Source organism: Loxodonta africana, chromosome 7, assembly GCF_030014295.1.
Source record: "Loxodonta africana isolate mLoxAfr1 chromosome 7, mLoxAfr1.hap2, whole genome shotgun sequence".
Lineage (NCBI taxonomy): Eukaryota > Metazoa > Chordata > Mammalia > Proboscidea > Elephantidae > Loxodonta > Loxodonta africana.
The window spans coordinates 33541461-33550887 of NC_087348.1; the positions used below are offsets into that span (position 1 = coordinate 33541461).

Sequence of the window (9427 nt, forward strand, 5' to 3'; positions counted from 1 at the left end):
AAGTTCACAGGATATGAAGAGAGAATATTTGAGCTCAAGACTGACTTATTTGTTCTATGATCTAATTATTTAAATTTTACAACCTGCCCATTTTTTTGTCTGTAAAATAATAACACTAACTAAATTTCAGTTTTATAGGGTCATTGTGACCACCAAAGGACACTTTAAAATTTCACATAGGTTTAAATGCAATTAATTTTTATTACTGTCAACTTTTACTCAACAGAAAAAGAAGCCCATATAATTTTAAACATTGGTATATTGACAGTGTACTGAGAGAGTGTCAGCAAGTATTTTCTTTCTAAACTGTATTCTGCACTGTCCTAGATACCAATAGGCAATACAGGTTCCGAGTGCCAACAGCTTACACGTTCTGATCTGTTATACAACTCTGCAATTAGAGAAGAGAATTTTCAATTTGTAACAAAACAAGAAAGGCTTTGATATAAATGCTGCCTTTGATTCTGATACCATCTGAAATGGTTAAAAGAGCATGGGATTTAGAATTAAAACAATTAAAACAATCCAAATAGCACTGACTCAGACTTTGGGCTGATCATTTAGCCTCTTTGAACTTTATTTCTCTTCGTCTGTAAAATCAGAACAATTGTTGCAAAGTGTGGTGTGATGGATGACTTTTGTGAGGACTTTATAGCCATGGCCTTGTAATCCCCACCCAAGTGATTGGGTGCGATTGAGTGGTAGGGTAATTATGGCCGACCAAAGGGATTGGTCAGTTTTGCCATCCTGCTGGGCTTGAAATCAGCCACCCCAGAGGGGGAAAAGAGAAGATCCCACCACTGCCAAGGAAGAACAGCCAGGAGCCAGCACGCCCTTTGGACACGGGGTCCCTGTGCTGAGAAGCTCCTGGAAGCAGGAGACCAACAGAGAGAGTGAGCTGAAACCCTGAAGATGGAGAGAAGCAATGGCAGAAAAGACCCAGTAGGAGACAGCCAGCAGTAGGAGACACCCAGCAGCAGGCAACTGCCCGGTGGGCTTCCAGGCTGATGGAGAAAGTTGAGTGCCTTTGGGCGTATGTCTAGGAACAGGGAGAGGTGTGCCTTTCAGCACAGCTGGAAAGAGGTTGTTCTTATGGAAGAACTGTATCTTGAATGTTCTTGGGCCTGAATTGTAACTGTTACTTCCCTAATAAACACCATAATAGTGGGTATTGTCCGTGAGTTCTGTGTCGCCATTGCAATGAATTATTGAACCCAGCAGAGAAGTAGAGAGTGTCATAGGAGGGGCAGTTGGTGTCAGAATTAGTAAAGATGGTGGAAAGAGGAGACATGTCTGACTCCCACAAGGAATCAGGCTTGGGTTGCTAATTTTGATTCTTCTTCCTCTTTGTGAAGATAGAGGAGGTCAGACACCACCTCCATGCCATTCTTGCACAAATGGAAGTTAAGTGATATATGTGAGAAAGAGCTACATGTATATATACACACATACAAACATATACATTTTTACACATATATATATGTAACATAAAACAAAAATGTAAAGATTATGATAGAAATAAAATCTTCATATTGGGTCATTTATTATCTGAAATTACATTTCTTTTCAATAAGATTTTGATGGCAGTTTTTACTTCTGCATTCCTTACTGTGTAGATAATGGGATTTAACATGGGAGTGACAAGAGTATAGAATACATTTATGGCTTTATCCATGGAGAAGGTGGCTACTGGTCGCATATACATAAAAATACAGGGCACAAAGAACAAGACAACAACAGTGATGTGGGAACCACAGGTAGAGAGGGCCTTTTTCCTCCCTGCAGAGCTCTGAGTCCTCAGGTGATATAGGATGGCAACATAGGATATCGACAACATTGCAAAGGTTATTACACAGATTACCCCACCATTGGCAGCAATCAAGAGACCAACAAGGAAAGTGTCTGTGCAGGCAAGTTGTATCAGTGGAAAGACGTCACACATGAAGTGATCCATAATATTGGGACCACAGAATGGGAGCCAGAAAATGACAAGAATCTGTTCGATAGAGTGGAGAAAACCCACTGTCCAAGACACACCCACCAAAAGGCAGCATACATGGTGGTTCATGATGGTCACATAGTGCAGAGGTCTACAGATGGCCACATAATGGTCATAGGCCATGACCACAAGGAGGGCAACCTCAGAACCACCTAAGAAATGTTCAGTAAAGATCTATGTCATGCAGCCATTGAAGGAGATGGTTTTTGTCTCAGAGAGCAAGTCAGCTAGCATTTTGGGGATTATGGAAGAGGAGTAGCAGACATCTATCAAAGATAAGAAGGCCAGGAAGAAATAACAATGGGGATTTCAATGTCTGACTGCAGATTATGGTGACCACAATGAGCAGGTTTCCTGTAACAGTGACAATGTAGGTGATAGATAACACAAAAACTAGAATTCTCTGCATCCGAGGATTCTGTATAAGTCCTATTGGAATTAAAGCAGTCACATTCATCCTGTTCTCTTTCATTTCAGTGCTGATGATGGACACAGAAATTGCGATTATCCTGTAAAGACAACATTTTTAATAGCATGGTCATGAGATTTTGGATTTGCAAATAAGAACAAAGCATTTTAAAAATACAAACTCTTTTCCTTTACGGTATACAAGATGAGAAAGAAAATGCAATTTCTATTTTACAAAAAGATTAGAACCATTGAGGCTGTCTAATCCAGCTTTTTCTATTGGTGCTGGAATGCCATCTACAACATATTGTGACAAGTGGTCACTGGGCATTTGCTGGAGGATATCCAGACAGAGGGATCTCATCATGTAATAAACCTAATTCCTTCTTGGCCAGCAAGAAATGTTAGGGAACTCATGTGTGGGTGTGGAGCCCTGGTGCCACAACAGTTAAGTACTTGGCTGCTAACCGAAATATTGGCAGTTCAAACCTATGAGTCACTGTGTGGGAGAAAAGTCCTCTCCATCTGCTCTCATAACAATTTCAGCCTAGGAAACCCTATGGGGCAGTTCTACTGTGTCATATAGGGTCACTATGAGTAAAAATCAACCCCACAGCACACAACAAAAACAATACATACACCTAGAAGCACACACGTATATAAGTATATATATACCTGTATACGAGGGGCCCTGGTAGGGCAGTGGTTAAGAGCTATGGCTTCTAACCAACTCTTAGTTCTTGTTTTACATACTGTTGATATACAGATTAAGACCAAATCACCTCACTCTTCCATTTAAAAACCCTTTAAATAAGCCACAGAGAAGGAAAGCTGTATCTGCCTTCTTCACCTCTTTATCCCCAGATCTACTTTAATATTTGACCCAGAGTGAAGGTCAGTAAACATTAAGCGTACAAATAAGTTGGAAGACAATTTACTTATTTCTCCTGTGTTCTCTTTTTTCCAAAAACGGAGTGCTCACCATCTTACCTTGAAAAACAATTTAATGAAGTGTTGGAAAAGTGAGCAAGATATACTCCTCTCCGCCCTTCAGATCTATTCTCACTCTTCTCCTCCATGGCGGGCTTCCATGGTTTTGATCAACCAGGCCTCCGTCTTCTCTGGTCAACAGGAAGTACTAGATGAATGTTAGAGGACAGGGTGGGAAGAAAAGAATGTCAGGGTTTATTCTCCTGGGCCCCTCCCGTGGTTTATCAGTAACAGGGTAACTTAAACTAGGGTCACAGGACTTGTTGGGTAGGCGTCTCCTACTCTCATATTTCCTTTTGGAATCATTTCTCCCACTCATTCCCTCAGCCATAATTGTGGTAATGGTTTCCTCGTGGTAGCTAGACCTGGAATGCTTTATCATCATCCCTAATTAATTCCCCTTAAACTTTTTCATACCTTGATAAATAATCTTCTTTAAATTGTTTTAATCTGCCATTTTGAGTATGCTATTTCTTGTGAAGACTCCAATGGATACAGAATGTTTGCACTTTTCCTTTGTAAATAGTAGAAATAAATGGAGAAAACAGTTTTCCCTTTATATAATTTTAACCCCATTCCCATGGCCATTGAGTCAATTCCAACTCATAGCGACCCTTAAGGCAGAGTAGAACTGTCCGATAGCGTTTCCAAGGAGCGCCTGGTAGATTCAAACCACCAACCTCTTGGTTAGCAGCCATAGCACTTACATAATTTTATGTTATTTAAAAATAATCTCTACTTCTTTTGATGTATAGCTGCTAAAGGAATTTAACTTCTGTGAGGAAAAAACTTTGAAAGACTTTGAAATATAAAAACATTACTGGTGATCTTCAATGAAAGCTATGTGTTATCTATAGCACTCCCCTTGGGGCTACATGATTCTGTGAGGCTTATGCCTTTCACTGTCTTTGAGCTATTTTATAACTCCTTGAGTTATAGAAAACTGATAATACAAATAATTCCTGTCCATAAAACTGAAAAGGTTGTCTGATGGAGGTTCAATTGATTTCCCTCAATCATTGTGGATAAAGCAGTTTTGCATCTATTTGTAAATTCATTACACATCCCTGATTGAACAAATGTGCTACACTGGATTCTCCTTTAAATGGATTACAACATATTCCTGGTTCCCTCCTTAATTAATGAGTTAAATAAAAGCTTTTCCGTGTGTTCATTTTAAATTTGTATGAGCCATGATTTTATCTTTTTTTGAAAAGTATTAGTTTTTGTATATTAGAATTACTTAGAAAGTAAGCTGAAAAACTCACAAAAATCCAGATTCTCTTTCTCTCTGTGTTATTACATCATGAGTTTTTCTGTTTTATTTTATTTGCGGGGGGAGCTTTAATCACTTATAAAATCTCTTTTTGAGATTTTGAAGTTAAACAGAAACAAGATATAATATTAAGGAACATTTTATCAGTCTGCCAAACTCCACATCCACACAAAATTAGACAAAATGAATATTCTTATTAATGAAAATAAAACCTGTAGAGTCTGGGGAGAAGGATACGTAACAAAATATAGCTTTAAGCTCCATTTAATAAGTCATTTACCAAATATTTATGAATCATCTACTATTTGCCCAACACTCTAGAAAGTTGGAGGGTAGCAGTGAGCAAACAGGTAAAGTCTCTACACTGATGTAACGTACATTCTAGTAGGGGAAGACAGAAAATAAGCAAATAAAACAGAAAGTAGATAGTATTTCAGATCATAACATCTGCTATGGGGAAAATTGAGTAGGGTAATGGATATATGGAATCTGGGGGTGGGGTGTTATTTTCTATAAGGTAGTCACAGAAGGCTTCATTGAGAAGGGAACATGTAAACTAGACTAGAAAGAAGAGAAGAAGAATGCGAGGAGATATCTAAGGAAAGAACATTCCAGACAAAAAAATCAGTAAGTGAAAACACTGAGGAGGGAATGTGGTTGGCAGCATTATCTAGCAGAGGTCAGTGTGGCTGGAGTGGAATGAACAAGGATTGATAAGTGGCAGTTTTAATAGTGCTTTGTAGATCATTTTAAGGGGTATGAATTTATTCTAAGTGAAAAACAAAGTCATTGAAAGGTTTTGCACAGCAAAATGGCATGGTCTGACTGAATCTTAGAATTGATTGTTCTGGCTACTGTGTGGGGAATAGACTCTAGAGGGGCAATAGTAGAAGCACGGAGATGATTAGTTAGGAGAATATTGTAACCATTCAGTAGAAACGTGATGGTGATTTGCACCAGGACGGGCTTAGTGGAGGTAGATGTATGATGAAGGTAGCTGCAGTAGTATCTGCTGATGGACTTGATGTGGGGTGTCAGAAAGAAAAAAGAGTAAAAATTATTCCAAAGTTTTGGACTTCACTCCATGAAAGACATTGTTGCCCTTTATTGAGACAACCTCACGTACAGATGCCGTGATTAACACGGCTAATTTTTACTTGGGTGCCTTTGAAATGCCAGGCACATTTAATCCTTGTATCAATATTGAGTCATACACTATTATTACCCTTATTTAGTAGATGAAATAACTAAGATAAGAAGAGGGTAAGGAAGTTTTCTGATGTTAGTCAGTGGTTTGTAACCCTAGTCTTACACTGAAATAAAGAGCTAACAAAGATAATTCTCTAAAATGTGTTTAACGTCTGAACCTGTCAACTATTTTCTGTCAAATATGGACAATTAGCTTGAAGTATGGCTGTGAGACTGGCAAGGCTACTAGCTCTGCAATTGGCCCAAAGTAGGTGCACAATCAATATCAATGACTTTTATTGAAATTTTTAAGAATAGGGTATGTTTACTGCCTGTGAAAGTCCATAACATATGACTGTGACTATTAAATTTATAGTGTACTTTCTATGAGGCTGTATCTGTGCCACCCAAAAACAAGTACTTATAAAAACAGATGAGGACACATTTTTCTCTCATTCATCTGCAAGGTTTTTAACCACCACCATGAATCTTTTTTTATTATTATTCTTTATCAAAGTGATTATAGGATATTTCACATACACATGCACACACGCATACACACACAGATGCGCATCACCACCCCCACCACCAGAATTAGGGGTTAATTTTGCCATTGAGTAGGCAGAGGCAGATTAGTGTTTTAATGTGAATGTCAAATCTAATTTTCTGACACCTATATATAGATATGTTTACGAGAGTTCTCACTCACTGATGTCCTCCCCTTCAATCCCACTGTTTTCTACCTTAATGCTCAGCATTGCCGACCCCCAAAAGATCTCTACTGCTCACTGGTCTCCATACCCTTTTCATATCTCTTTCTTACCTCTACCTCCATTTTTGTGATCTCAGCATGAGTACTGAGAAAATGAAGAACTAAAGAAATTAAGCCTACTTTCCCCATAGGAGATATAAAAATGTTTCATAAATTATAAAGCTCTATGTAAAGGTTAAACATTATTGTTACATGCAATGATCAAAAACTAATATTAATTGATTACTTCTTATACTTTTATATGCTAGGCACTGTGCAAAGCACTTCACATAAATTACCTCATTTAATATTTTTTATATATAGTAGGAAGGTTATTCCTTCTATTTTACATATGGGAAAATTGAGAAAAAGAGGGAGTTAGCCTTTTATCTCAGGACGTATAATTAGTGAGGAGCAGGTCAGAAGATCTAATTCAAGTATCTGGCCTCAAGCCTTGCTCTTGACCTTGACCCCATGTTATCTGCCATTTAAAACCTTACCTATGTAGTTAGCATGACCCTTCTTTAATATTCATCTATCAACAAAGGCTTTAAGAAGGCTCTCATCCTAACTCATAAAAAAAAACTCATGGAGGCATAAAATTGGATTCGAAAAACACTTAGGGATTTGAACTATGCCAGTCTCTGTACTTCCTCTGAGAATTTCCCAACGTCCCTCTCAGGAGAATTTAGAACAAGAATTGAAAACTACTTATATACTTATTTGGGGCTGTGGTGGCACAATGGTTAAGAGCTACAGCTGTTAACAAAAAGGTTGGCCATTCAAATACACCAGGCACTCCTTGGAAACCCTTTGGAGCAGATCTACACTGTCCTGTAGGGTCTTTATAAGTCAAAATCAGCTCGAAGGCAATGGATAAATACTTATTTTTTGTTTGTTTGTTTTATGTCCATTAATAACACATTGCTACCCCATCCAAATATTATTTCTAACCCACCTTAAATTTGTTATTAAAAGTAAGTAGGTCCCTGGGAGTCGAAATTGACTTGACGGCACTGGATTTGGTATTTTTGGTTTATGTCCCTGGCTGGTGCAAATAGTTTTCATTAGATTACTAACCTAAATGTTGGTGGCTTGAACCCACCCAACAGCTCCATGGAATATAGGCCTGGTGACCTCCTTCTGTAAAGACTACAGCCAAGAAACCCCTGTGCAGCAGTTCTACTCTGTAACTCATGGGGTCACCGTGAGGTGGAATCAAGATGATGGCAACAGGTTTGATTTTGATTTTTTTGCACTTAGTATTTGCAAATAATTTTCACATTTAAACTCAAATAACCCCATGAGTATTCTTTTCCTAATTCATAGATGGGAAATCTAAGGCTCAGAATGTCTCATTTCACTTGCCCAATACGGTATAACTGCTAAGCAGTAGAACTAAAAGCCAGCTTATTGTGTTTTGGTTCCATTATGTTCTCTAATTTAAGAGTTCTCCAAAATCAAGAAGTCTCTGAAAAGAGTTGGACTATGTTTTTTATTGAGCAGAGTAATAACCTATTCATATTACATTACAATGAAAATTTTCTGAGAATTTGAGCACATGGAGGCCAGAATGTGATATATAAATAAATGAGTAAATAGATGATAGACGAATGGATGGAAGGATGGATGGGTGGATGGATGGATAGATGGATGGATGGATGGATGGATGGATGGATGGATGGATGGATGGATGGATGGATGGATGGATGGATGGATGGATGGGTGGGTGGATGGTTGGATGGGTGGATGGGTGGATGGATGATGGATGGATGGATGGATGGATGGGTGGATGGATGGATGGATGGGTGGATGGATGGATGGACGGACGGACTGGTTCATCGATTGGTCAGTTGGTAGGTAGATAGATTATTTTCATTTTGAAAATGAGGAAACAGATTAAGAGAAGAAAAAGACATTAACAAAATTGCACATTTAGATGGTGGTAGATTAAGGATAAGAACTCAGGTTTTCTGACTCTCAGCCTGTTTATCTTTTCACTACGTGGAATAGCTGATAGTGTCACTTTTTACAGAGTAATTCAAACAAAAGTTACTGTTTTGTTTGCCTAATTGATCTATATAATTGCTTCAATTACTGTAATGGATTGAATTGTGTCCTCCCGAAACATGTGTCAACTTGGCTAAGCCATGGTTTCCAGTCTTGTGTGATTGTCCACCATTTTTTGTAATCTGATGTGAATTTCCTATGTGTTGTGATGTTAATGGGATGGGGTTAGTGGCAGTTGTGTTAATGAAGCAGGACTCAAATACAAGGTTAAGCTTTTCTTAAGCCAATATCTTTTAAGATATAAAAGAAAGAAGGGGACAGAGAGACAGAGGGACCTCATACCACCAAGAAAGTAGTGCCAGGAGAAGAGTGAGTGTTTGGACCTGGAATCCCTGCTCTGAGTGCAGCAGAAGATTGATGATAAAGACCTTTTTACAGAACTGACAGAGAGAAAAAGCTGACACTTGATTTGGACTTCTAGCCTAATAGGCTGAGAAAATAAACTTCTGTTTGTTAAAGCCATTCGCCTGTGGTATTTCTATTACAGCAGCACTAGATAACTAAGACAATTACCCATGTGGTTTCCAAGGGAGATCTGCCTTTTGGGAAATGAAGATGTTGAGATATCATAACAAAATATAGCCTTTGAATTTGCTCTATAAGATTCATTGTATAAAGACAAATCACAAAATATAAAGATAAATGATTTGGAATTTTTAAGCCTCCATTTTCCACACATATTAAGTGTGTCTCTCCATCTTTTTCCAAGCCAAATAAGTAAGTTAAATGGGAATCTGATAATAAT

General features: G+C 38.2%; 1 pseudogene; it reads right to left on the reverse strand.

The window, feature by feature from the left end:
• Positions 1-1452: 1452 nt before the first annotated feature.
• Positions 1453-3991, reverse strand: LOC111749192 (olfactory receptor 4C13-like; annotated as a pseudogene).
• Positions 3992-9427: the final 5436 nt, after the last annotated feature.